The 27,709-nt window shown below is 41.2% G+C and overlaps 1 protein-coding gene across 1 annotated transcript in view; it reads left to right on the top strand.

The window, feature by feature from the left end:
- Positions 1-27,709, top strand: part of LOC126236768 (putative ATP-dependent RNA helicase TDRD12) — a 487,486-nt gene that overhangs the window by 67,750 nt on the left and 392,027 nt on the right. The gene's annotated exons all lie outside the window — the stretch shown is intronic.

Raw genomic sequence — 27,709 nt, 5'->3', positions numbered from 1 at the left:
GTTAAAGACTGCGATGGAGCTCCGTATGCCACGGCAAACTGGCTGACACTGACGGCGGCGGTGCACAAATGCTGCGAAGCTAGCGCCATTCGACGGCCAACACCGCGGTTCCTGGTGTGTCCGCTGTGCTGTGCGTGTGATCATTGCTTGTACAGCCCTCTCGCAGTGTCCGGAGCAAGTATGGTGGGTCTGACACACCGGTGTCAATGTGTTCGTTTTTCCATTTCCAGGAGTGTATTTATCGTCCATGTTTCACTTCCATACATGGCTACACTCCATACAAATACTTTCAGAAACAACTTCCTGACACTTAAATCTATAATCAATGTTAACAAATTTTGTCTTCTTCAGAAACGCTTTCCTTGCCATTGCCAGTGTACATTTTATATCCTGTCTACTTTGAGCATCATCAGTTATTTTGCTCCCCAAATAGCAAAACTCCTTTACTACTTCAAGTGTCTCATTTCCTAATCTAATTCCCTCAGCATCACCCGTCTTAATTCGACTACATTCCATTATCCTCGTTTTGCTTGTGTTGATGTTCATCTTATATCCTCCTTTCAAGACACTGTCCAATCCGTTCAACTGCTCTTCCAAGTCCTTTGCTGTCTCTGACAGAATTACAATGTCATTGGTGAACCTCAAAAGTTTTTATTTCTTCTCCATGGATTTTAATACCTACTCCAAATTTTTCTTTTGTTTCCTTTATTGCTTGCTCAATATACAGACTGAATAACTTCGGGGAGAGGCTACAACCCTGTCTCACTCCCTTCCCAACCACTGCTTCCCTTTCATGCCTCTCGACTCTTTATAACTGCCATCTGGTTTCTGTACAAATTGTAAATAGCCTTTCGCTCCCTTTATTTTACCCCTGCCACCTTCAGAATTTGAAAGAGAGTATTCCAGTTAACATTGTCAAAAGCTTTCTCTAAGTCTACAAATGCTAGAAACGTAGGTTTGCTTTTTCTTAATCTTTCTTGTAATATAAGTCGTAGGGTCAGTATTGCCTCACGTGTTCCAATATTACTATGGAATCCAAACTGATCTTCCCAGAGGTCGGCTTCTATCAGTTTTTCCATTCGTCTGTAAAGAATTCGTGTTAGTATTTTGCAGCCGTGACTTAAACTGATAGTTCGATAATTTTCACATCTGTCAACACCTGCTTTCTTTGGGATTGGAATTATTATATTTTTCTTGAAGTCTGAGGGTATTTCGCCTGTCTCATACATTTTGCTAACCAGATGGTAGAGGTTTGTCAGGACTGGCTCTCCCAAGGCTGCCAGTAGTTCTAATGAAATGTTGTCTACTCCCGGGGCCTTGTTTCGACTTAGGTCTTTCAGTGCTCTGTCAAACTCTTCACGCAGTATCATATCTCCCATTTCATCTTCATCTACCTCCTCTTCCATTTCCATAATATTGTCCTCAAGAACATCACCCCTGTATAGACCCACTATGTACTCCTTCCACCTTTCTGCTTTCCCTTCTTTGCTTGGAACTGGATTTCCATCTGAGCTGTTGATATTCATGCAAGCGTTTCTCTTTTCTCCAAAGGCCTCTTTAATTTTCCTGTAGGCAGTATCTATCGTACCCCTAGTGAGATTTTACATTTGTCCTCTAGCCATGCCTTGCTTAGCCATTTTGCACTTCCTGTCAATCTCATTTTTGAGACATTTGTATTTCTTTTTGCCTGCTTCATTTACTGCACTTTTATATTTTCTCCTTTCATCAAATAAATTCAATATTTCTTCTGTCACCCAAGGATTTCTACTAGCCCTCGTCTTTTTACGTACTTGATCCTCTGCAGCCTTCACTACTTCATCCCTCAAAGCTGCTCATTCCTCTTCTACTGTATTTCTTTCCCCCATTCTTGTCAATTGTTCCCTTATCCTCTCCCTGAAACTCTGTACAACCTCTGGTTTAGTCAGTTTTTCCAGGTCCCTTCTTCTTAAATTCCCACCATTTTGCAGTTTCTTCAGTTTTAATCTACAGTTCATAACCAATAGATTGTGGTCAGAGTCCACATCTGCCGAGGGAATGTTTTACAATTTAAAACCTGGTTCCTAAATCTCTGTCTTACCATTATATAATCTATCTGAAATCTTCTAGTATCTCCAGGCTTCTTCCATGTATATAACCTTCTTTTATGATTCTTGAACCAAGTGTTAGCTATGATTAAGTTGTGCTCTGTGCAAAATTCCACTAGGCGGCTTCCTCTTTCATTTCTTAGCCCCAATCCATATTCACTTACTATGTTTCCTTTTCTCCTTTTTTTCTACTGACTAATCCAGTCACCCATGACTATTAAATTTTCGTCTCCCTTCACTACGTGAATAATTTCTTGTATCTCATCATACATTTCTTCAATTTCTTCATCATCTGCAGAGCTAGTTGGTATATAAACTTGTACTACTGTAGTAGGCCTTGGGCTTAGTGTCTATCTTGGCCACAATAACACGTTCACTATGCTGTTTGTAGTAGCTTATCCTTACTCCTATTTTTTTATTCATTATTAAACCTTCTCCTACATTACCCCTATTTGATTTTGTATTTATAACCCTGTATTCACCTGACCAAAAGTCTTGTTCCTCCTCCCACCGAACTTCACTAATTCCCACTATATCTAACTTTAACGTATTCATTTCCCTTTTTAAATTTTCTAACTTACCTTCCCGATTAAGGGATCTGACATTCCATGCTCTGATCCGGAGAACGCCAATTTTCGTTCTCCTGATAACGACGTCCTCCTCAGTAGTCCCCGCCCGGAGATCCAAATGGGGGACTATTTTACCTCCAGAATATTTTACCCAAGAGGACACCATCATCATTTATCCATACAGTAAAGCTGCATGCCCTCGGGAAAAATTATGGCTGTAGTTTCCCCTTGCTTTCAGCCATTCGCAGTACCAGCACAGCTAGGCCGTTTTGTTTAGTGTTACAAGGACAGATCAGTCAATCATCCAGACTGTTGCCCCTGCAACTACTGAAAAAGCTGCTGCCCCTCTTCAGGAACCATACGTTTGTCTGGCCTCTCAACAGATACCCCTCCGTTGTGGTTGCACCTACGGTACGGCTATCTGTATTGCTGAGGCACACAAGCCTCCCCACCAACGGCAAGGTCTATGGTTCATGGGGGAGGTGGTTTTCCATGGTTTCCTGAAATTGTTTAATAGAATGCTTGATTTATGGCTGAATGTGTTCCTGATTCCTTTCCCAATCCATAATCGTACTCCATCTTTAAATACGCTGTCGATTGGATATTAAATCCAAATTTTCATTCTTCAGTTTCTCATTGACCACCATTGATTGGTAGATGCACAGAATAATTCAAACTAGACTTTCTTTTGATGTGACATGCATTTTAAATACAACAAAGCTGTACTGCAATGGGAAAAATAAACTGATACCATAGTCAGAAGACATATGGAAAGTATGACCCACAAGTTACGACAGCAGCCTTCATTTTAACATGATGTTGTTGTTGTTGTGGTCTTCAGTCCTGAGACTGGTTTGATGCAGCTCTCCATGCTACTCTATCCTGTGCAAGCTTCATCATCTCCCAGTACCTACTGCAGCCTACATCCTTCTGAATCTGCTTAGTCTATTCATCTCTTGGCCTCCCTCTACGATTTTTACCCTCCACGCTGCCCTCCAATACTAAATTGGTGATCCCTTGATGCCTCGGAACATGTCCTACCAACCGATCCCTTCTTCTAGTCAAGTTGTGCCACAAACTTCTATTCTCCCCAATCCTATTCAACACCTCCTCATTAGTTATGTGATCTACCCATCTTATCTTCAGCATTCTTCTGTAGCACCACATTTCGAAAGCTTCTATTCTCTTCTTGTCCAAACTATATATTGTCCATGTTTCGCTTCCATACATGGCTACAATCCATACAAATACTTTCAGAAACGACTTCCTAACACTTAAATCAATACTCGATGTTAACAAATTTCTCTTCTTCAGAAACGCTTTCCTTCCCATTGCCAGTCTACATTTTATTTCCTCTCTACTTTGACCATCATCAGTTATTTTGCTCCCCAAATAGCAAAACTCCTTTACTACTTTAAGTGTCTCATTTCCTAATCTAATTCCCTCAGCATCACCTGAGTTAATTTGACTACATTCCATTATCCTCGTTTTGCTTTTGTTGATGTTCATCTTATACCCTCCTTTCAAGACACTGTCCATTCTGTTCAACTTCTCTTCCAAGTCCTTTGCTGTCTCTGACAGAATTACAACGTCATCGGCGAACCTCAAAGTTTGTATTTCTTCTCCATGGATTTTAATACCTACTCCGAACTTTTCTTTTGTTTCCTTTATTGCTTGCTCAATATACAGATTGAATAATATCGGGGAGAGGCTACAACCCTGTCTCACTCCCTTTGTAACCACTGCTTCCCTTTCATAACCCTCGACTCTTATAACTGCCATCTGGTTTCTGTACAAATTGTAAATAGCCTTTCACTCCCTGTATTTTACCCCTGCTACCTTCAGAATTTGAAAGAGAGTATTCCAATAAACATTGTCAAAAGCTTTCTCGTTGTCTACAAACGCTAGAAACGTAAGTTTGCCTTTCCTTAATCTTTCTTCCAAGATAAGTCGTAGGGTCAGTATTGCCTCACGTGTTCCAACGTTTCTACGGAATCCAAACTGATCTTCCCCGAGGTCGACTTCTACCAGTTTTTCCATTCGTCTGTAAAGAATTTGCGTTAGTATTTTGCAGCTGTGACTTATTAAACTGATAGTTCGGTAATTTTCACATCTGTCAACACCTGCTTTCTTTGGGATTGGAATTATTATATTTTTCTTGAAGTCTGAGGGTATTTCGCCTGTCTCATACATTTTGCTAACCAGATGGTAGAGGTTTGTCAGGACTGGCTCTCCCAAGGCTGTCAGTAGTTCTAATGAAATGTTGTCTACTCCCGGGGCCTTGTTCGACTCAGGTCTTTCAGTGCTGTGTTATACTCTTCATGCAGTATCATATCTCCCATTTCATCTTCATCTACATCCTCTTCCATTTCCATAATATTGTCCTCAAGCACATCGCCCTTGTATAGACCCTCTATATACTCCTTCCACCTTTCTGCTTTCCCTTCTCTGCTTAGAACTGGGTTTCCATCTGAGCTGTTGATATTCATGCAAGTGGTTCTCCTTTCTCCAAAGGTCTCTTTAATTTTCCTGTATGCAGTATCTATCTTACCCCTAGTGAGATAAGCCTCTACATCCTGACATTTGTCCTCTAGCCATCCCTGCTTAGCCATTTTGCACTTCCTGTCGATCTTATTTTTGAGACATTTGTATTCCTTTTTGCCTGCTTCATTTACTGCATTTTTATATTTTCTCCTTTCATCAAATAAATTCAATATTTCTTCTGTCACCCAAGGATTTCTACTAGCCCTCGTCTTTTTACGTACTTGATCCTCTGCTGCCTTCACTACTTCATCCCTCAAAGCTGCTCATTCTTCTTCTACTGTATTTCTTTCCCCCATTCTTGTCAATTGTTCCCTTATCCTCTCCCTGAAACTCTGTACAACCTCTGGTTTAGTCAGTTTTTCCAGGTCCCTTCTTCTTAAATTCCCACCATTTTGCAGTTTCTTCAGTTTTAATCTACAGTTCATAACCAATAGATTGTGGTCAGAGTCCACATCTGCCGAGGGAATGTTTTACAATTTAACACCTGGTTCCTAAATCTCTGTCTTACCATTATATAATCTATCTGAAATCTTCTAGTATCTCCAGGTTTCTTCCATGTATATAACCTTCTTTTTTGATTCTTGAACCAAGTGTTAGCTATGATTAAGTTGTGCTCTGTGCAAAATTCCACTAGGCGGCTTCCTCTTTCATTTCTTAGCCCCAATCCATATTCACTTACTATGTTTCCTTTTCTCCTTTTTTCTACTGACTAATTCCAGTCACCCATGACTATTAAATTTTTGTCTCCCTTCACTACGTGAATAATTTCTTGTATCTTATCATACATTTCTTCAATTTCTTCATCATCTGCAGAGCTAGTTGGTATATAAACTTGTACTACTGTAGTAGGCGTGGGCTTCGTGTCTATCTTGGCCACAATAATGCATTCACTATGTTGTTTGTAGTAGCTTACCCGTACTCCTATTTTTTTATTCATTATTAAACCTTCTCCTGCATTACCCCTATTTGATTTTGTATTTATAACCCTGTATTCACCTGACCAAAAGTCTTGTTCCTCCTCCCACCGAACTTCACTAATTCCCACTATATCTAACTTTAACGTATTCATTTCCCTTTTTAAATTTTCTAACTTACCTTCCCGATTAAGGGATCTGACATTCCACGCTCTGATCCGTAGAACCGCCAATTTTCTTTCTCCTGATAACGTCGTCCTCCTGAGTAGTCCCCGCCCGGAGATCCAAATGGGGGACTGTTTTACCTCTGGAATATTTTACCCAAGAGGACGCCATCATCATTTAATCATACAGTAAAGCTGCATGCCCTCGGGAAAAATTATGGCTGTAGTTTCCCCTTGCTTTCAGCCATTCGCAGTACCAGAACAGCAAGGCCATTTTAGTTAGTGTTACAAGGCCAGATCAGTCAATCATCCAGACTGTTGCCCCTGCAACTACTGAAAAAGCTGCTGCCCCTCTTCAGGAACCACACGTTTGTCTGGCCTCTCGACAGATACCCCTCCGTTGTGGTTGCACCTACGGTACAGCTATCTGTATCATTGAGCGACGCAAGCCCCCCCACCAATGGCAAGGTCCATGGTTCATGGGGGCCATTTAAACATACAGCACTGCAATGCCAAGAGCATGGAACTGCAGGATTCATCAGCTTTAACTTCAGGCTGTTTATACCAAACTCGAAATGCTACTGAAAATGGCAGCAAGGTGGTTACCCAACATCACCATGCAAAGGGTGAGAATTAAACCAAAACTCTTCATGAAGTACTGATTGCCCATCACTCCTTTGTATTTTAGTTGCTCTGGTAATCATCCTATCTGAAGTAACGTGTGCCCTGCAAACATTCAAAAAGAAAAAATAGTAGGATTTCAAAGTCACCCACTGAGATTCATGTACTGAAATGAAAGATAGCTACAAGGCACAATAATTTTCTACAGTTAAGAAATTTGAGGGCTTGGCTTAGGCTCAGATAAGCAGGGTAAGATGAACCTATCTATGTTAAAGTACAGTTGCAGTGCTGAAATTGCAGTAAAACCTGCTGTCCTTTACAACTGTAAGTAAATTTTAAAGATACAAAATACCTGTGGCTTGTCATTGTATCTCATCATGCAGACATACAGGGTGGCGATTTTTTTCTGGAAAAAATTCTCAGAAAATTACGTTTTACCTGGAAAAATTAGGGAACTCTCAGGGAATTTCGGGAATTTCGGGAATTTCACAAGATCTCAAGGAATTTTTAATCTAGGATTGAAATTAAGTTTTATTAATCACAAATTTTAAAATACTTAATATTTAGAAGTCAAACAATGAAAATCCAAGATGGAATGTAACATGTTATGAAAAGGATAGTTGCTACTCCCCATATATAGCAGGGATGCTGAGTTGCAGATAGGCCCAACAAAAAGCTTTTGGCCAACAAGGCCTTTCTTAAAACATAGACAAAACACACACACACACACACACACACACACACACACACACACACACACACAACCACAGTCTCTGGCAGTTGAAGCCACACTACGAACACACACACACACCCAACCACAGTCTCTGGCAGCTGAAGCCACACTACGAGCAGCAGCAGTAGTGTATGATGGGAGAGGCAGCTGGGTGGGTGTAAGGAGGAGCCTGGGGCAGTGAGGGGGAGGGACAGCAGGGTAGGGGTGGGGAACTGTGATGTGCTGCCGGGGAGCGTGCAGGGACTAGGTGGGGGGAGGGTAAAGCAGCTAAGTGCAATTGGAAGGTTAGACAGAGGGCAGGGGAGAGTTGGGAGAGGGAAGGCGGAAAAGGAGTGAAGTAAAAAGACTGGGAGCATTGGTGGATTAGTTACATTTCCATAACCCTCCTGGCCTCAACCTTTGTTAGTCATTGTCCTCACTCATCTAGACCCTTCCCTGTTCCCGTTCCAGCACTACACAGCCCTCTATTCCACCAACGTGCCCAGTTTTTTTACATCTCTCTTTTTCCGCTAGCTCCCCCCCCCCCCACCCCCCCACCCCTCTCCCCAGCCCTCTGTCTAACCTCCCAACTGCACATAGCTGCGCTACCCTCTCCCCACCTCGGCCGTGCATGCTCCCCAGCAGCACATCACAGTCCCCCACACTTACCCTGCTATCCCTCCCCCTCCCTGCCCCAGCCTCTTCACCCCCACCCAGTTGTCACCCATCATGCACTGCTGCTGCTGCTGCTGCTGCTGCTGCTGCTTCTGCTGCTGCGTGTAGTGTAGCTTCAGCTGCCAGAGACTGTGGTCGTGTGTGTGTGTGTGTGTGTGTGTGTGTGTGTGTGTGTGTGTGTGTGTGTCCTATTTTTGACAAAGGCCTTGTTGGCTAAGAGGTTATTTTGTGACAGTCTTTCTGTTGTGCCCACCTGTGAGTCAACATGTCTGCTGTACGGTGAGTGGCAACTATCATTTTCACAGTGTTTTAATTATGTGAATACGAGGTTTTTTTTTAAAGTAAGGGCCGTTCGCGCGTATAGTCCCGTAGTTCGCGTGGACGCCACAACAAGCCACCGCGCCACTTGCCGGCATCCTTCCCGTTCACACTGATGCAAGTTGCAGCTCTGTAGCTGACGTGTACGCATCGCTGTGCTACTTTATAATGTTTACGATTATTGAATCGCCCGCCACATGTGAGATACCGTTAATGATACATTTTTTGACTGCGAGTAGCCTATCAGCTGCAGAAATTCATCGTCAGTTAACAGAAGTTTATGGCTTGAATGCAATGAGTGAAGGTAAAGTGCATCAATGGGTTAGAGAGTTTAAAAATGGCCGTCAAAACGCCCATGACGAAGAACGCTCAGGCCAGCCCTCTGTGATCACTGATGATTTGGTGGCTGCAGTCGAAACAAAGATTCGTGAGGACAGAAGATTCACAATTTCCACTCTTTCTTTGGAATTTCCACAAGTTTCAAGATAGGTTTTGTACAAAATTGTGTCTGAAAACCTAAACTTTTAAGAAACTGTGTTCTCGGTGGGTACCCAGACTCCTCACAGAGGACCACAAAGGGAAGAGACTTGCCACTTCATTGGACTTTTTGATTCATTACGAGGAAGAAGGGGATGACATGTTGAGTCAAATTGTCACTGGAGATGAAACATGGGTATCCCATATCACTCCCGAAAGCAAGTGACAATCGATTGAATGGCGACACACAACCTCACCCGTCAAGGTCAAAGCCAAACAGACGCTGTCAAAGCGCAAGATTATGGCAACTGTGTTCTGGGACCGGCGCAGTGTTTTGCTAGTGGACTTTATGCCACGAGGAACAACAATCAACTCAGATGCCTACTGTGCAATTCTAAAGAAGCTCCACAGAGCAATTCAAAACAAAAGGCGCGGCATGCTGACAAAAGGAGTTTTGCTCCTGCACGATAACGCTAGGCCTCACACCTCTCAAAAGACTCGGGATTTGATTGATTCTTTTGGCTAGGAAGTTTTGGACCATGCACCATACAGCCCCGACCTTGCTCCTAGCGATTTTCACCTTTTCCGGTACCTGAAACACCATCTTGGCGGGCAGCGCTTCAATGACGACGATGAAGTGAAAGCCGCCGTGAACTCTTGGCTGTCGGAGCAGGCGGCCGAATTCTTTGAAGAGGGAATTAAAAACTTAGTTGTACGGTATGACAAGTGCTTAAATAAACAAGGCAACTATGTAGAAAAATAGGTAAAAGTGTGTAGAATCAGAAAATAAAAGTTTTTTTACGAAAGTATTTGTATCTTTTTTTAAAAATAAAAATGGCCCTTACTTAAAAAACAACCCTCGTATTATTCCACACAAATTATTGATGTTCAAAAACTGTGGTTAAACTACTGCTTATGGCTGGTTTATAGCTCAGCTAGGAGGAAAGGAAGTCATTATTGTGGTATGCTGCCCCCTCCACTCACAATTAATTTCCATTAATTTATCAGGAGCGTCTTGACACCGTCTTCCTCCTCACACATGGGTTTCTCAGGGAATTTTTTTTTCCAAGTTTGAGTATTCATCCTGACCTAATAACAATACCGCACTGAATATTCAGTTCTGCGACAAGTCAGCAATCACTGTAACTTAGTTTGTGTAGCAAGTCCAATGAAGATTGTGCTTCAGAATTATAGAAACTTGACCATTATGTAATAATACTGATGTGTTTAAGGACCTTGAAGCTAAATGTGTCACAGAATGATTTGTTAGTACTAATAAGCTCTCTATGTTTTACTTCCATTTTAATTGCCAGTGAATGTGTTGACTCAGCTATAAAATGTGTCTCCACTGCAAGATGGGAGATGATTGCTTAATTACACCTTTGTGAGGTTTAATGGTCTCAGCCACACTAGATTTCAATCTCTAGATATTCGTTATGTTCGGTTCTTTGTACCCAAGGTTAACAATCTTGATGGATCCCTTATGTGATGGATGGACTGCTCAGCAACTAGCACTGCAGACAGCATGGCGACTGAAAATGTGGAACCATCTGATCTATATTATTATGGGTCAAACAATGATTGATTCAGCAGTAAATAACAACATGTCAATGAGATCCCTGTTCGCAGGTGATGATAATGTTAACTGGTTGTGTTGATACCAGTCTTTTCAATTTTGAAGCACTCGGGCCCAGGCTGAGATTATGTATGTTACAGTTCTGCTGAGGTTTAACACTGGTCATGTGACTCAACTCTTAGACAATGGTAACATTGGTAGAGTAGTCAGAAGAAATTCTGCCATGTGTGAATTCCTGTAATTTTGGTATTCCAGCCTGGGTGAACAAATATTTGTACTAGTGGGCTGAGGGAACTCAAGCAACTGCTTTAGGCCAAAAGACCCAACCAGCTACTTCTTTGCCCTTACTGTGCATGAAGTTTTCTTAAACAGATAGTGCTTCTCTGCCCATATCTTGCTAAATGAAATTTGTTTAAATAGATGCTGTCTTAGGAAACTAACTGCTTCTGCTCCCTTTTATTTAGGTACAGTAAGTTGATTATATGTAGGATCTGAAGATAGGTTAGTGGATTTGTAACAGAAATTAACTATAATGGTGTTAACAGCAGTGTGACAAATAAAAGTAGACTAAATAGAATTAAAATCATGACATATGTTTCATTACAGAGAAATTGACCTGGGAGGAAATTCAGGTGGAGGTTTTAAAAATCTGCGAAAGAAACTTGGGGAAATCATCAAGTTTGTATACCAACATGTTCATAATCTGTGCTGATTTACAAAAAAGAAAAATTACAGAAAATCTCATTACATAATGGTGATAAGGGATTTTAATGCTAAACTAGAACAAAACTTACTAATGATTCTTCAGTGGAAGACTTGTGGTACGGTACCAGCAATACTAAGTACACTGCTGGTGCCGGCGATGAATTGCTGTGGTCACAGTTTCAGTTAATTTCATTTTTTCAAAGATTTTCGTTTATGTTTTCTTCCAAAATGAGTGCAGCATCCTCTTCATAAACGCCAATTAAGAGACAAGGAATAATTTGTTCATCTTGGATGGAAAGGCATGAGTCCAGTTTCCACAATTTAACAGCAGACACGAATGTACTTATGCTTGAAGATTGAGTGTTGAATTAACCTTCAAGCATGTGAGAGAGTTTTACTAACTCTAATCTCTCATTTTTTTGCTGTTTTTGAACTTACACCTTTCGCCCAAAGAATAGTTAATTTCTATCGACAAAAATTTTTACACATCTTAAAAAAAAGGTTTTTATGTGATTTTCAAATTATCCGGCTTGAAATAAATTTACTCATGGCTGACAAATTATTGTAATATAAGCTAGTATTCCAACTGCTAAAAGATTGCATAGGAGATCATATGCAGCTGAATAACTATGTACAACAAAACGTTGAACAATCCTCTGTAATAAATTTGTGGCACTGAACTATTCAAGTATCATGTAAGGCTAAGAGACAAGGGGAGAAATACATGCCAAAATACTTACATTGTTCTAGTTCGGGCGAAGATTCCTTTTTGGCCACAAAGACATTATTCTTTGTTGAACCCACTGAGGACAGGTTCGGGGGATTAGCAGCAATTTAATAAATGAAAAGTGGTTTGGTTCTGATTAAAACAGCATCCTCTGCTCAGTCGTGGGTACTTCTTGCCTGTTACAAGTTGAGTTATCGCCCTTTCCTTCCGTAACAGTCCCAACATGGTATAGGATATCACCTTCCGCTGCAACCTCCTTTTACAGACCAATGAAAAGTGCCAGTTTGTAATGACAGGGTGTGCATTTTGTCCATCAAAGCCAGTAGGGCACAAATGACAATAGGGTTGGTACTGGGGCCATCACCGTGCTCTTGAAGACTATATGTACCCCTCCCTCGTGGTGTTCCAAATGCATGAGATTCGGGCACATGTCTTCCCAGTGTAACACGAGCCCTGTCTGTAGGGATTGTGGATGTCATTTGCACAGGGATTCTCCATGTGCCCCTGCCCCATCTGTGACAACTGTGTGAAGCACCTTTCATATAAGACTTGTGACCAACTCATGTATCAGGAGGCAAAGAAGAAATATCATTGTCTGCATCCTGTATGTATGATGATGACATTTGCTATGGCTACAAAGGAATCGTCCTCTCTAATAACAGTACCCTCACCCTTTGTGCCTTCCAGGTCAAACCCTCAGGGCTGCTTGACTACACCCACTGCCCTGTTGGTTTGGGCCCCCCCCTCCTACTGTTTCCCACCCCCTGGGCACATTGATTTCCATCCCCATGCCAGGGAAGCAACACCCTCCTCCAGTGTCTCTCACCAGGAATATGACCCTTGGGACACTTCCCTCCTAGTATTCTGCTGCCCTGCAACTGGGTACCAGCCAGTGGCTGAAGGAAAGGCAGATTGCTGGTTGTAGGGCTTCATATTTCTCCTGTGTCCCTGAAACTAGGGCAGACAAGCCCTTGCAAACATACGAGAAGATGGACTCTGCATGTTCCGCCTCTGTATACAAGGTGGAGTTCCTAGTGGTCCCTGTGCCACTGACCCCACACACAACCAGCTTCAGAACTGATGTTTATTGATTCCGTATCCTCACAACTGGTGGCAGCAGGTGATGCTAGTGTATGGCCTTCCTCCTTGGTCCCTTCACGCCACCACAGGATACCGATAGCATGATCCTCCAGTGGAACTGTACTGGTTTTTTCCACCATGTGGCTGAGCTATGATATCTGTTCTTACATTTCTCCTTTTCTGCATTGCCCTCAGGAAACTTGGTTTGCAGCATTGCAAACCTCCACCCTCTGCAGCATTTAGGACTATTTTAAGAATTGAGCTGACTATGATAGGGTGTTGTGCAGAGTATATACGTACATTCAGAACTCTGTGTACAGCAAACACATACCACGTGATACCTTGAGTCTCAGCATCTTTTGGCTATGTCCCAGGGTGGTATTGGCCAAGGCTGTTCTGCTGCTGACAGTTTTGTCTGCGTGGAGTCTGCTATCCAGTCACCTTTGGCCAGAGTCAACATCTCATTGCTCTCTTTTTCAACTTTCAAAAGCCTTGACACCACATGGCATCATTACATCTTCATTATCCTACATGAGTGGGGTCTCTGGGGCCTGCTCCTGATTTTTGTCTGGAACTTCACATCACACCGTACTTTCTGGTTCTGAGTTCAAATTGATGCCCCCCCCCCCCTCCCTCCCCGTATAGAGAAGAATGGGTACCTGCAGGGCTCTGTATTAAGTGTCTTCTTTTTCTGGTGGCTATAAATGATATAACTCTAGCTGTGAGATCTACAGTGTCACCCTCCCTGTATGCTGATGACTTCTACATTTAATATTGCTCCTCCTCTGTGGGTGTTGCTGAATGCCAACTGCAGGGTACCATCCGAAAGTGCCAGTAATGACCTCTCACCATGACTTCCAGTTATCAGCCACCAAGACATGGGTCATGCACTTCTGTTGCCATCCTACTGTCCATGCACAATCAGAACTCTACCACAACAACAAGTTGCCCAAAGTGGTGAAGTCTTACTGCTTTCTGGGATTGACTTTTGTTGCCCAATTGATGTGGCTTCCTCATCCTCGCCAGCTCAAGTGAACATTCTGATCAACCCTTAATACACTTCTCTGGAGCACAGACCACTCTACACATCTGCGTCTTTAAAAAGCTCTGATCCTGTCCTGTCTTGATTATGGGAGTCTGGTATAGGGCTCAGCTTCAACATGAGCATTGCAGACGCTGGACCCAATACTCCATTGTGGAGTCCGACTTGCAACAGGTGCATTTTGGACCAGCCATATGAACAGTCTACTTGAGGTGGCTGGATCCCTCCACTACAGAAGAGATGCCAACTATTACTCAACTATGCGATACACATTCACTGCTATCCTGAGAATCCAAACTACTTTCCTGTTAGAGAGGTCCATTTCCCACAACAGCGGCCCTGGACTGGAGTGGCAATCACAGTTTGCGTACAGTGTGAATACTCTGAACTTCAACTTGTCTCACTGTAGCCTCTTGTCAGGGAGCAATCGACTATGCCCCCATGATGTATACCCTGTCCTTGGATTGGTTTCAACCTATCGTTTGGACCAAAACACTCTGTTGACCCTGTGATTTTTTTGCCACCTGTTCCTGGACTCCTTGATGTGTTTGTGGGTTCAGAAGTGATATACATTGATGGATATAGTCTACAGACAAATTGTTTTTGCATACACACATGCAAGGTGCAGTGAACTGTGCTCCTTGCCAAATGGATGCTGTGTATTCACTGCAGAATTGATGGCCATTGCTTGAGTTCTCAGTAACCTTCGTCGGCAGTGACTCCCTGAGTAGTCTTCTGGCTGTCAACCAGTGCTACTCTCAACACTCATCCAAGTTCTCCTTTCTGACCTTCATCAAGCTGGATGGTCAGTTGTCTTTGCCTGGGCCACAGGTCACATTGGGGTCCAAGGGAACAAACATGCTGATCGGTTGGCCAAGTTGTCTATCAGGATGTAGACTTTGGAGATGTGGGTACTGGAAATCGATATTTGGTCAACTTTAGGCCCAAGCAATTAATGGGTCCATGACCATGTGGCAGTCTTACCTTTATGCTTTTCTCATAAAATATACTGTTCTGTCTGCTTCACATTGGCCACACTTGACTGACCTATGGCCACATCCTACAACTTGAGGATCCACCCACTGTCTCAGTATGCTGCCCTTCTCATGGAGTCCTACCTCCTGCCAGATTGCACCAATTTGGCCACCTCACTGTGAAACCTTAAACTTACTGACATGCTGCCTCTGTTGTCAGAGCGGCTGATCTGGTTTTACATTTTACCTGTGAAATTAGTTTCTACACATCTCTGTGAGGTAGGGGTTCATTGGTGTCATTGGTCATTTGAGGGATTGAAGGGTGCCCACTCACTTCCTCTGACCCAGAGGGCCCATGGCTGCCCTTTCTCGGTGGTCCGGCCTGGCTTCTGTCCTTCCCATCTTTTTAGTTCTTCTTATTGTTTTACACTGTCATTGGTTTCTGAAGGTGAGAAAATATTTGCCTTCTGTATCCTTTGTGTCTGAGGGCTCTTCCTGGTTCGCTGCGTATTGGATGGGCGGACTGATGATCTCATCGTTTTGTCACTTTAGCCCTATCACTCCAGTCGGAACTGGAAATTGATAACATTTTTACATTGTTCTGTCAATGTGTAAACTTAAGATAAGCTTCTGTTCTGAGCCTGGTATGAAAAAGTTCTTACCTATATTTGAAACTTGTCACTGACCCATCAGTTGAACAGCTGTTGTGTACTAATTGCAATGCCACCTCATTGTAAGCATGGTCACAGTCCTCTGTGTACTGACATGGATGACTGTAGTTGTGGCAGATACAAAGTCACAGTATACTTACGAATTCTGATTACAATGGAACTGTGCATAGTGAGCATAATTTGTTCCAGAATCTTATTCATAGTGCACAACACTCATTAAGCAAAACAATGTATTCCTTATAAATTAATGTAAAATACGAAAAAGTGCTAAAAGTTTTATCTCATTCATGCCTTTAACTCAAAGAAAATTATATGTATAATATTATGTACTTTATATATCTAAAAACAAAGATGGTGTGACTTACTAAACGAAAGTGCTGGCAGGTCGATAGACACACAAACATACACACAAAATTCAAGCTTTCGCAACAAACTGTTGCCTCATCAGGAAAGAGGGAAGGAGAGGGAAAGACGAAAGGATGTGGGTTTTAAGGGAGAGGGTAAGGAGTCATTCCAATCCCGGGAGCGGAAAGACTCACCATAGGGAGAAAAAAGGACGGGATACACTCGCACACACACACACGTATCCATCCACACATATACAGACACAACTGCTTGTGTCTGTATATGTGTGGATGGATACGTGTGTGTGTGTGCGAGTGTATACCCGTCCTTTTTTCTCGCTATGGTGAGTCTTTCCGCTCCCGGGATTGGAATGACTCCTTACCCTCTCCCTTAAAACCCACATCCTTTCGTCTTTCCCTCTCCTTCCCTCTTTCCTGATGAGGCAACAGTTTGTTGCGAAAGCTTGAATTTTGTGTGTATGTTTGTGTTTGTTTGTGTGTCTATCGACCTGCCAGCGCTTTCGTTTGGTAAGTCACATCATCTTTGTTTTTAGATATATTTTTCCCACGTGGAATGTTTCCCTCTATTATATTAATATTATGTACTTTATTATTCACAATGCTAATGGCATTTCCACAGCAGTAACACCAGTTCCCGCCGGATCACAGAAGTTTGCTGTCGGACTGGGCTAGCACATGGATGGGTGACCATGTGGTCTGCCATGCACTGTTGGCAAGCGGGGTGCACTCAGCCCTTGTGAGGCAAACTGATGAGCTACTTGATATAGAAGTAGCGGCTCAAGTCTCGTAAACTGACATATGGCCAGGAGAGCAGTGTGCTGACCACATGCTCCTCCATATCTGCATCCAATGACGCCTGTGGTTTGAAGATGACACGGTGGTCAGATGGTACCGTTGGGGCTGCATGGCCTGTTCGGGTGGAGTTTAGTTTTTTTAGTTTAGCTTTGTTTTTCACAATACATAAGTAATTCTTTTTTATTAGGAACCCACCTATACTCATTTGTTTCTGGTGGCACTTCAAAATATGGCAAAAATACAATGCAACATTATCGTCAAATAAATTTGTAGCACGCTTAACCATTGCTTTATTGGGGTGATGATTTTCACTGTAAGGTGCAACCGATTCCCATGCTTTTCAGCATTTCTCGTACTGCGCCAGATGATTGTTGCTTTGCTGTTATGGCCACCTCCTCCTCCTCCTCCTCTTCCTCCTCCTCTTCCTCCTTTGAAGAACTCATCTCCACAACTTCCTGCTGTGAAGCACACTGCAACTCCATAATCTTTTCGGTGGTCATTTCTTGGCTATGATCTTGCACAAACTCATCGATATCAGTGTTATTCACTTCAGACACAATCTCATTGACTATAGGCTCCACAGCTGCTGACTCAAATATCTCAGAGTCACATTCGTTAACACAATCCGGCCAAAGCTTCTTCCAAGCAGAAGTGAGAGTGCTCTTGGTAACCTTTTCTTTCCTCTTTTCGATCATCTTGAGGCGGGTAACGATGTTCAAGTGATATTTCCAAAACTCTCTGCGAGTGAATGTGTAGCTCTCAACAGTAACCACATTCGTTGTTACCAACAGTTTATTGTGTGGAGGACTGGGTGGAAAAGATGAGTTTAAAATGTTGTCAGCTGATAAATACCTTTGTATGTACACATGTTGACTTTGAAGATAGGGATTGAATATGACTGGGTCCTGTCTCTTATATTCACAGATCACAAGAGTGTAGAATGTATCAGTTTTTTTCTGTTCTGTTCCTTGAGCTTGTGGTACGATGTTTTATTGGCGTTACAGAGTGGCCAGTGAATGATCTGCATGCTGGTTTTGTGTGTTTTAAATTTACGTAACAAAAAACAGTATTGTCATTCTTAATGGTAGTTCCAACACATTTAGGAAACAAACTATCTCAAATTGATATTCAACAATGTAGTCAGAATGTATCATTGTTTGAACCAACATAGCATTATTTACCTATAATTCTGATAATACGTACCACTGCTGATTTCTTTGGTGTGGGAACCATCACCAGTACATTTCTATACAACAATTGGACAAGGCTGTAGTTTTGGCATTATTGGTCTGTTCTATTTTTCTGTAAGCTTGTAATTTTGCAGCCGGCCGGTGTGGCCGTGCGGTTCTAAGCGCGTCAGTTTGGAACCGCGTGACCGCTACGGTCGCAGGTTCGAATCCTGCCTCGGGCATGGATGTGTGTGATGTCCTTAGGTTAGTTAGGTTTCAGTAGTTCTAAGTTCTAGGGGACTGATGACCTCAGTAGTTAAGTCCCATAGTGCTCAGAGCCATTTGAACCATTTTGTAATTTTGCAGCAATTTCTATACAATGAAATAAATACATAATGGTATCCTCTGCAGTTGGGAACATTCCTTCATAAATAAAGAATATAAGAGTCCATTTATTAATGCCTTTTATATTACCCTTTTAAGATATTGAGTAAATAATGGTTTGCATCGAAACCTGTGATTTGAGACGTACTGTTTGTGTGCTATAGGAACAAAAATGTGTAAAATATTGTTTTCTATGCACCTGCAAGTGTTAGATGAAAAGAGTGATAGTAGTTTACTGTAAGTCTGACAATTATTACATTTCTAACCAACTAGCTAAAGTAGTAACAGTTCCCAATACTAACCACTGCTGTAGTGGAACAGGATGCCCACTATCATTTTGAAAAGAGGCACTGTGTTCATAATTTGACACAGGAATACGGTACACTTTGTTTGTGCCCTAAGAGTGGATATTGTTGCCTTATTAGTTAGCTTGTGACAAGTGTAGTAATTACCTGCGTTATAGTAAATTACTGGAGTTCTTGCACCTAGCAGTTTGTGTGCATGTGTGTGTGTGTGTGTGTGTGTGTGTGTGTGTGTGTGTGTGTGAGGTGTTAATGCTCATCTTATCAGAGACATTCGATAACCAATACATGCTTCTAAAGTCATGCTAAATGACAGCACTTCAGGGAACTCGACTGCTTTTGACTGGATATGGATTTATTGAAATTGACATTTCTGAATTGGGGTCTGGTGAGTGCCACCTGTTCCCTGTAACTGAAAGCTCTGTGTTTGTGTGAGTGTAGACTCTTCTGCTATATACTGTTTTGAGAAGCTCTTGGGTTTCAAGCCAGGTGGCACTGTTAAAATACCATGACGTATCAAAGAATGCCATACTCATAATGTTCTAGTCATTGTTGAGATATTGCAGAAGTTGCAATATTTATAATAGTGGTGTACCTCCTCCAACTGGCTATGGATGACTGGGTGCTGTGTGGCTGGCAGGTGGGGAGGTGGCTGAGTTTGCAATGGTAGGGGTTACATGTCCCATTCACATGTCTATCTGGGCATTCTGGGTGCATCTTGTGTGCTGGACAGTTTTGGTCACACTCTCGTTGTATTGCTGTTAACCCTTTGCCACTATCAACTAGATTCTCATGAATTCATGTTTCAGTGGATTCCTTTATATAGCTGTCCCAGTAACAAATTGCTCAGAGTATTACTTTGGTGTTCTGAAAGTCAAAGGTGTGTTCTACCTTATGCTATGCTCTGCTATCGCTGGTTTCGGTGTGTGTTCCGTTCGTACATACCTGATGTGCTCCTAAGTATTCTGCAAAAATGGGTACAATGAAGCACAGATTAGTGAGGCATTAAAGAAGAGAAAAGATACATTAATCTGGGAAGGGGAGGAAGAAGATGAGATGTGCTTTCCTTCTGTACTAGGGACCGATCTCAGCCAAAATTGTGAGAGTGCTTGAAAAATCCAACTTAAAAGCTGTCTTCTGACCACTGCATAAGATGAAAGAATACCTTGGCTTTCCCAAAGTCCCAGTAAAACTGAGTGTAGTGAGAATATACAGTGGTGCCTGCTAATGCGGCCACCAATACATTGGCCAAACACATTGCAGTATTTCTAAACACTGCGAGGAGCACTTCAGGCATGTATGACTGGGACACACAGAGGAATCAGCAGTAGCAGAGCTTAGTGTCAGGGAACACTACACCTTTGACTTCCAAAACACCAAGAAGCTGTGACAGACAACAGACTGTTGAGGCAGCATTATTAAGGAATCCATTGTAATAAAGAGTCACAAGAATCTTGTTAGAAAGGGCAGAGAATACCAACTGAATTTGGCATGGAATTTGGAGTTAGCGACAGTACGACATGAGTGTGCTCAGTACCGTCCAGCATTGGAAATGCCCAGAGAGAGATGGAAATGATGCCCCCACTACCCCTAACACTGCAACCTCCCCCCCCCCCCCCCCCTGCTCTCTGGACAACACCCAGTCACCAGTAGTCAGGTGGAGAGGGCCACACTGCTGGTATAAATATTATGACTTCTGCAATATCTTGATACTTTACCAGAAGATAGTATGACACACTTTGAAACATTGTAATTTTTTAACCCTGCCACCCACAGAAAACCTTAGCTTTTCATCACTCTGCTCTGTGTGTGATTAAACAATGAACATGCATCATGTTGGTGCAACACTGTATGTCACAGTGAACAAAGATCTTGTCTTAATTGCTTGGGCACAAAGTTGGTATAAACCTCCATGGAAATAAAAACCTCAATCTCAAGGTGTGCTATGTACTGATGTCGTGAATTGTTATTGAGGGAAAAAGAGTTGTTAAAGCGCACCACTGGGACTCTTGTGGCACACCTCTGTTATGTAATCTTGGTACATCCATCTCCTGATAGATCATGGGAAGACAGCTGTTTTTGTATTTTTATAGAGTCTGGATAACACCTTCAGCTGTATTTGTAGGTGTTGTTTTATTTGCAGTCAGTTTCAATGTTACATGACACCATCTTCAGGCCCCTCAGTTACCAGGGATCATGTGGATACTGGCTAATCATCATCATATACACCGTAGAAGGTACAGAAAATCAATGTCCATCTATGAGATGAGATGTATAATGATGATTATGTGGTATGTACATGACCACTTGGTACAATAGAGATGCTAAAAATGGTGTGTTGCAACACCAAAATCAGCTGCCAAACCATTAAGAGAAGTTGTGACAGGTCTTTCATGACATAACAGGAAATATGAAATTGGTGAAATACCTCCATAATAAGAGTACAGTAGGGCAATAAACACTGTTGTTGAATGTGCAACTGCTTAGTGTGTACCCACTCATGATAGAGCAGCTCAACACCTTGAATTTCAGTAGAGATGTTGTGTCTTACAGTAACATAATGGACGTAGACAGTAGTGAATTAAAGTAAGAATAACAAGCTGACTGAGTCATGTAAATACTGTGGAAAAGTCGGTGGAAAACTACAAAAGACAGCTACACTTGTTTTTGAGTTTTGATGCACCTGGTCTTCCCAAATGTATCTCAACAGCATTTATCTACAGATAAGTCATCCATGCCAATCTCTTTTTAGTTAATTGTGTTACAGTTTGGTGTTGAGATTTTCCCATTTACATGGAGAAGAAGAAACTTAATTTAAAAGTGACCAACCAACTACCTCGCAATGAAGCAAAATGTACCTGTAAGTTACAACAGCCATCTACCTTCCTGTCTCTATGGGCACAATGAAAAATCTGATATAGAAAGTTATCATGTTGAGGCAGACTGAGACCAGTAATGAAAAAGAGAATAAAAGCACCTGCAAACACACTTGTAGAAATGTAAGAGCTACAAAACCGATTAACTCTTGAAAGGTGCTGATGAAGCCCACACTCAAAAATAATGCACAGTAAACCACACTTATGCAGGGAACAGATAAAGACAAATCTATTAGTGCAGTGGTTAAATCACCACCCTCATAAAAGCTGAGCAAAAAACAAAGTAAAGGAACATGAACTGGCTGAGTCCAAAACCTAACTCTAGCTTTATGTGACAGACCTGTTGCCACTTTAGTAGACACTGCAGACTATGAAGTCAGTGTTACACACCACTAATTAATCTAGATGACTTAGCATCTAGAGGCTTGCGGGGTATGTCAGGCTAGTCAAAAAGATTACCAAAGGCTGTCCTCAGTGCTCCATAAGTGCTCCATTGTTGTGGTATCTCAGTATCGAACTACTATTACATTTGTTAGTGCAGTTACACACACAGATGACTTCCTAGTACTTGTGTCTACAGACTCCAGGGTGAGACTTATGTAGTGTGCTTACTCAGATGCAACTTTGGTGCAAGATCAATGAACTGAATATAGCTGTTCATAAAACCAAGTACATACTTCTGAATGGGAGACTTTCTCTACCAGTAATCCTTCTCTGAGGCTTGATGGACTCCCTGTAAAGCACAGCACTGTTTATAGATGTAGGCATTCTTCTAAGCAAGAAAAGTAGCTTCCTAGACTGTGTAAGACATGTTACTCAGAAGTTGGGTAAAATTGTGCCAAAGATTGCCCACTGGTGACTATAAATTACTATTGCACGTGGTGCGGTCACATCACATAGCTATCTTTAACGCCATTGTGGGCTTGACCACCAGCATCTGGGGCACATCGTCTTTGAGTAGGCAGCTACAAAACAATACTGTGACAAATCAGTGGAGCGTATTTCTGAGGCTTACTGGTGTCTTTTGCACTACACCTGTTAAGGGTTTGCTGGTGATCCTTGGGATAAACGTGACGGATATTGTGGTATGTTACAGAGCAGTGCTGCATTGGCTATGGTGTGAAAAACAATTGTGTGTATGAGATGACAGGAGCTCATTACTGATAAAAGATAGTTATGAGCCTGGATGTTAGTTAAATGATAGTATGACTGAGACCCTAGAAGCACTACACGACAGGTTTACAGCATGTTCCGAAGCATCAGGAACAGCTCAAAGTGCGTGACATTGCCCTACCTGAGGTATGGTGCACCTGCAACAGGTCACAGTCCATATCCTCAACATTTGCTTTGAGGGGGATGTGGTAATACTCTAATCTTTGAATATGGTGAGGAAGATTCTGCTGATCATGTCTTATTCAGTTGCACCCATTTTCAGATGAAGAGAGACTGCACATAATTAGACTGTGATTTACAAATAATTGTAAATGACCAAGTGACCAAAACTTGTGGACTAAGTTAATATGATTGCACATAGAATATGTAAAAGACAAATGCTTAACGTTGTCTTTGAGATCAGGTGGACACTCTGAATATCAAATAAGACATTAAGACATCTTCCATTATAACTATGATAGGCACACATAAATTTAATTAAGACACACACACACACACACACACACACACACACACACACACACACACACACGCGCACGCAGAGAGAGAGAGATAGAGAGAGAGAGACGGAGGAGGGGCGGGGGGGGATGAATGCTATCGCTACCCAAACAGGTATGCATTGAATTTGAGATTGTGGAGACATCCGCATACCAGGGTGTGTGTTGTGGAATAGTGTAGCAATGTTAGGTTTAGAAGTATGTACAGTGTGTTAGTTGGCAAACCTTGAATTATTCTGAGGCTGCCAGCAGGAAATCACATACTATAAGCTGGAAGTTGCTCACTTGGAACTTGGGTTAATTCCTTTCATTTTATGTGTTTTTTAATTCTTATTTTCAGTGTTCTGTTTTATTACTACATTATATTTTCAGTGGTTCTGTTAACATAACTTGTTACTGTATACATAATAAATATTTTATGTCACTAGGTTTATTGAATGTGTATCACCTGTTTAGAGTTTCCAGATAATATGTCTAAAATTCATGGCAATAAATTGAATTGAAATGAATTGAGTGAACACCAAAGTCACTAATGCTCCTGTGGGGCTGTACCTTCCACTGTTAGGGTCACCTTTATGGGGAATAGCCGAAGGTGGGGTGGCTGTGTTTGTAAATAACACATACCACTTTTCTACTATCCCTCTGGTTACAGGCATCCAAGCAGCTATTGACATTCATGTGGGACAAAGGATTACAGTGTGCTCCCTGTAATTACCACTCATTTCTCAAGCCATGAAAGAACCAAACATGCATCAGTACAGTTACTGTAATGGGTTGCCTGGGAAATTCCTTGGAATATATGGTCACACCTTGCTTATTTTGGGAGCTAAATACAAGGAATCTCCTTATACTCCTCTCAGTACAGGTTGAGGAGGTATCACTCTGCTGTCAGAAACCTGATCCTGCTGGATTTGGCTATATTACAGGGTTGCTGTGCAGGCAGCTCTGTATTGTATAAGAATATTTTTTTTGACATAGAATTGATGCATGAGAGTACTTGTAAGAACAGGGATTTTCTCCATCTTGAGACTGGGTGTTTGTGCTGCACTCATCATTTTCGTCATTACTTGTGGAAGTGGCGAGACTGGACAGTGAAAATATTGGGAATTTGTACAGGCACTGATACTCTCGCATTTGAGCATTCCACGAACCAAATATCATCATCATCATCATCATCATCATCATCATCATCATAAGTACTTGTAAGAAAAACTATTCTAGGGCAACTCCAAAGTGTCCTACATATATTTATTCTGTGTTCTTCCTGTAATTTTAATTTTGTGATGTAAAGGAGAGGCTGTAATATGGCATATGTTTTAATTCAAGATGCTACAAAATTTTAAATAAGCAATGAAACTGTATACCTGTATTCACAAGTGAGTATGTGCTGGGGTCTCTTGGCTGTTCTATGGTTGTCCCTGATTGTGTCCTCTAGATAACTCTACCAAATGAATGTTCTGTATTTAATTCAGAGCTACACACAATTTTGAGGACACTGGAGCAGATTAGATGTATTCATGCTAAATAGTTTTCCATCTGCTCCAACTTAAAAAAAAAAAAAAACCTCCTCTTCAATCTCTACAATGCTTGTAGCTAACAGATGAAGTAATTTAGAATTCCAGGACTATACCTTCACTGCCAACAAAGGTTGGGGATGACCTGTCATGTTGCTGGGTACCAGGGCACATGACAATCCAGGGAAATGTTTTAACAGATGTGCTATCCAAAGAGGCATGTGATAATCATTTGGTTCAGTGTGTTTTTCCCTTCACTTTTGAGGTAAGGAGTCTTGGGTGGGAGAAAGATTGACTGGAAATGATGATAATAAGCTATGGCTAGTAAAATCACTGACATGGCCATAATGAACCTCTTTCCAGTCACACAGATGAGGTGACATACTTGTCACATGTCTACACATAGGTCATATTTTGATGATGCATGGCTTTTTGGTCCAAGTGAGAGGAGTGCATCAGTGTGTGATGTACACAACATTAGCTGACTGTGGTTTATGTTCATTCTAGAGGCAGAGGTATGCAATCTATTTACCTGACAGTATGAGAAAGTTACTACAAATGTTAAGATTGTGTAATGTCCAGTTCATTCCCTAGAACACTAGAGAGGTTCAACCATGTCTTTTGTGTAAGTAATTGGTCTGCTGCACATCTCTGTGTTACTATTTTAGCCTTCCTATTACATTAATCATTTTTTGCAGGTAGGGATTAATGAAAATGAGAGAGAGCAAATGTGGTTTTAACTAAGATTGTATATCTAGCTATTTTAGCAGTGTCTGAGCTTTAATAAACTTTGCACATGTGCACAGGGTTGAGAGTGGGTGAAAGTTCTTTTTTATTCCCCTTTCTTGGAAATACCTCAAGACATGGATTTGTATTCAGACCAGTGTGAACCTACAGTAACATCCTTTAAAAATATCTGCAGTTGGTAAGGAGATATTACAGAAACCCCAATATATGAATTATTCATGAAGTCATGCACTATCTTTGTGTTACTGTTATTTGTATGATACAGAAACAGTTACGAAAGGAAAAGCCATAGAGCAGCAGCTTGAAGCAACAACAATAATAATAACAAAACAAATTGTATCCGTGTTGAATTTTTGTGCTGAAGTATGTTGTATGTTGTGAAAAGCAGTGATCTTGTCATATTCTTTTGACCGTCCCTGTGTTTATTATGTGCACACTTCTGTTGGCCAGAATTTGTGAACAGTAAAACCCTGTACTAAAGTTGAGACACACACATTTTACTGTACTGATAGCACAATAAAATAACATCTCTAGGTAAGTGATTACTTATTTAATTATCCGTAATAACAAATATACATTTACAATACTCATCATTATTCTGTTTGTACAGATTGAGGTATCACAATTGTAAGAGTTATTTATGCTGATGTGCCATAACAACCTGTACAATCTATTTCAGTTGTATCAATAAAACACATTGAAATAGACCTGTTCAAAAAAAAAACTATGTAAATTATCAAATTATATAACCAGATTGAAATTGCACTCATACAGTGTAATAGTGGAGAAATTTATGATCAGATAATGGGAATTACCATTTCATTATGTTCATCACCTCTATATAGTAATCAGCTACAGACTATTTGTCAATATGTCAATTAAGTAAATGTATTTTCTTTGGTCATTGATTGATAGACTGCATAAATTCTTAATTTTAAGGTGAATTTCTCTATTTCTTTGTAGCTGATGATTTTATCACTTAGGCATCAATGCTGTAAGTAACTGAGAATTTGTTTTCCAGAGTAGTTATATCTCTGCTTCCACAGTGATCTTCTAACAGAACTTTTAAACATCTCACATTATTGTGGCACTTGCATGTCAGATCTTATTGTTGAAAGTGATACAGTTTTCTCAAATCGGGGCTTATGCTCACAAATGAATGTTAAGTAAATCCCTGAATAACTCACTGTTAGTACTTTCCTTACTTTCAGGTATTGCATGGTGTTTATCACTTTTATTGGCTTTTTCTTTCTGCCTCTCAGTGACTGTTCATACTTAACAGAAAGGAAATTTTCATTGCCAGATTTTACACCATGAATGACACATCCAAGAAATTTTATTTCGGGTAGGTGGTGCTGTGGTCAAGACACTGGACTTGCATTTGGGAGAAGGAATGGAGTTCAGATCCCCATCCAGCCATTCATATTTAAGTTTTATCTAATTTCTTTAAACTGTAATTGGAATTTAGGGTGCATTTGGCTCACAGAAACCTTTGAAAAATATATCATCATCTTTCAGGTTTACCACGTTTGCTCTGTTAATATTCTGTTGTTGACATGGTCTTTAGAACTGAAGCAGCAGCTCAGGTACAGCAACTATGAAGGAATTTAGCTGTCTCCCTTTCAAATGAACCATCTCAGCATGCACAATAATACATTTAGGGCAGTCATGGAAATACCTGAATTAGCATGGCTGGATGTGGATTAGCAAGCTACTTATAAATGCAAGTGCCTTTACCTGTGTACACTCTGCTTTGTCATAACTTTTGACCAAGTATTGATTTCATTACCTTCCAAGGTTTCACATACAATGGAAAATAGGTTTAAAAGATATAAGAAATTTATAGGTTGCATTAAGGACTTTTGTTCCCATTTTTTCAATGTGTCACTGCATTCTTAGGTTACTTGATAGCATTTACAACACTATTTGATAATTGTCAAGTTAATTAGCAAAGAAAGAGATAATGGAAATATTAGTGAGAGCAAAAACTTGATTTAACATACAAAAAGAAATGCTGTGCTATTCGAATAAATG

Source organism: Schistocerca nitens, chromosome 2 (genome assembly GCF_023898315.1).
Source record: "Schistocerca nitens isolate TAMUIC-IGC-003100 chromosome 2, iqSchNite1.1, whole genome shotgun sequence".
Lineage (NCBI taxonomy): Eukaryota > Metazoa > Arthropoda > Insecta > Orthoptera > Acrididae > Schistocerca > Schistocerca nitens.
The sequence above is the reverse complement of the archived record's forward strand: the minus strand, read 5'-3'. Positions and strand labels throughout refer to the sequence as shown.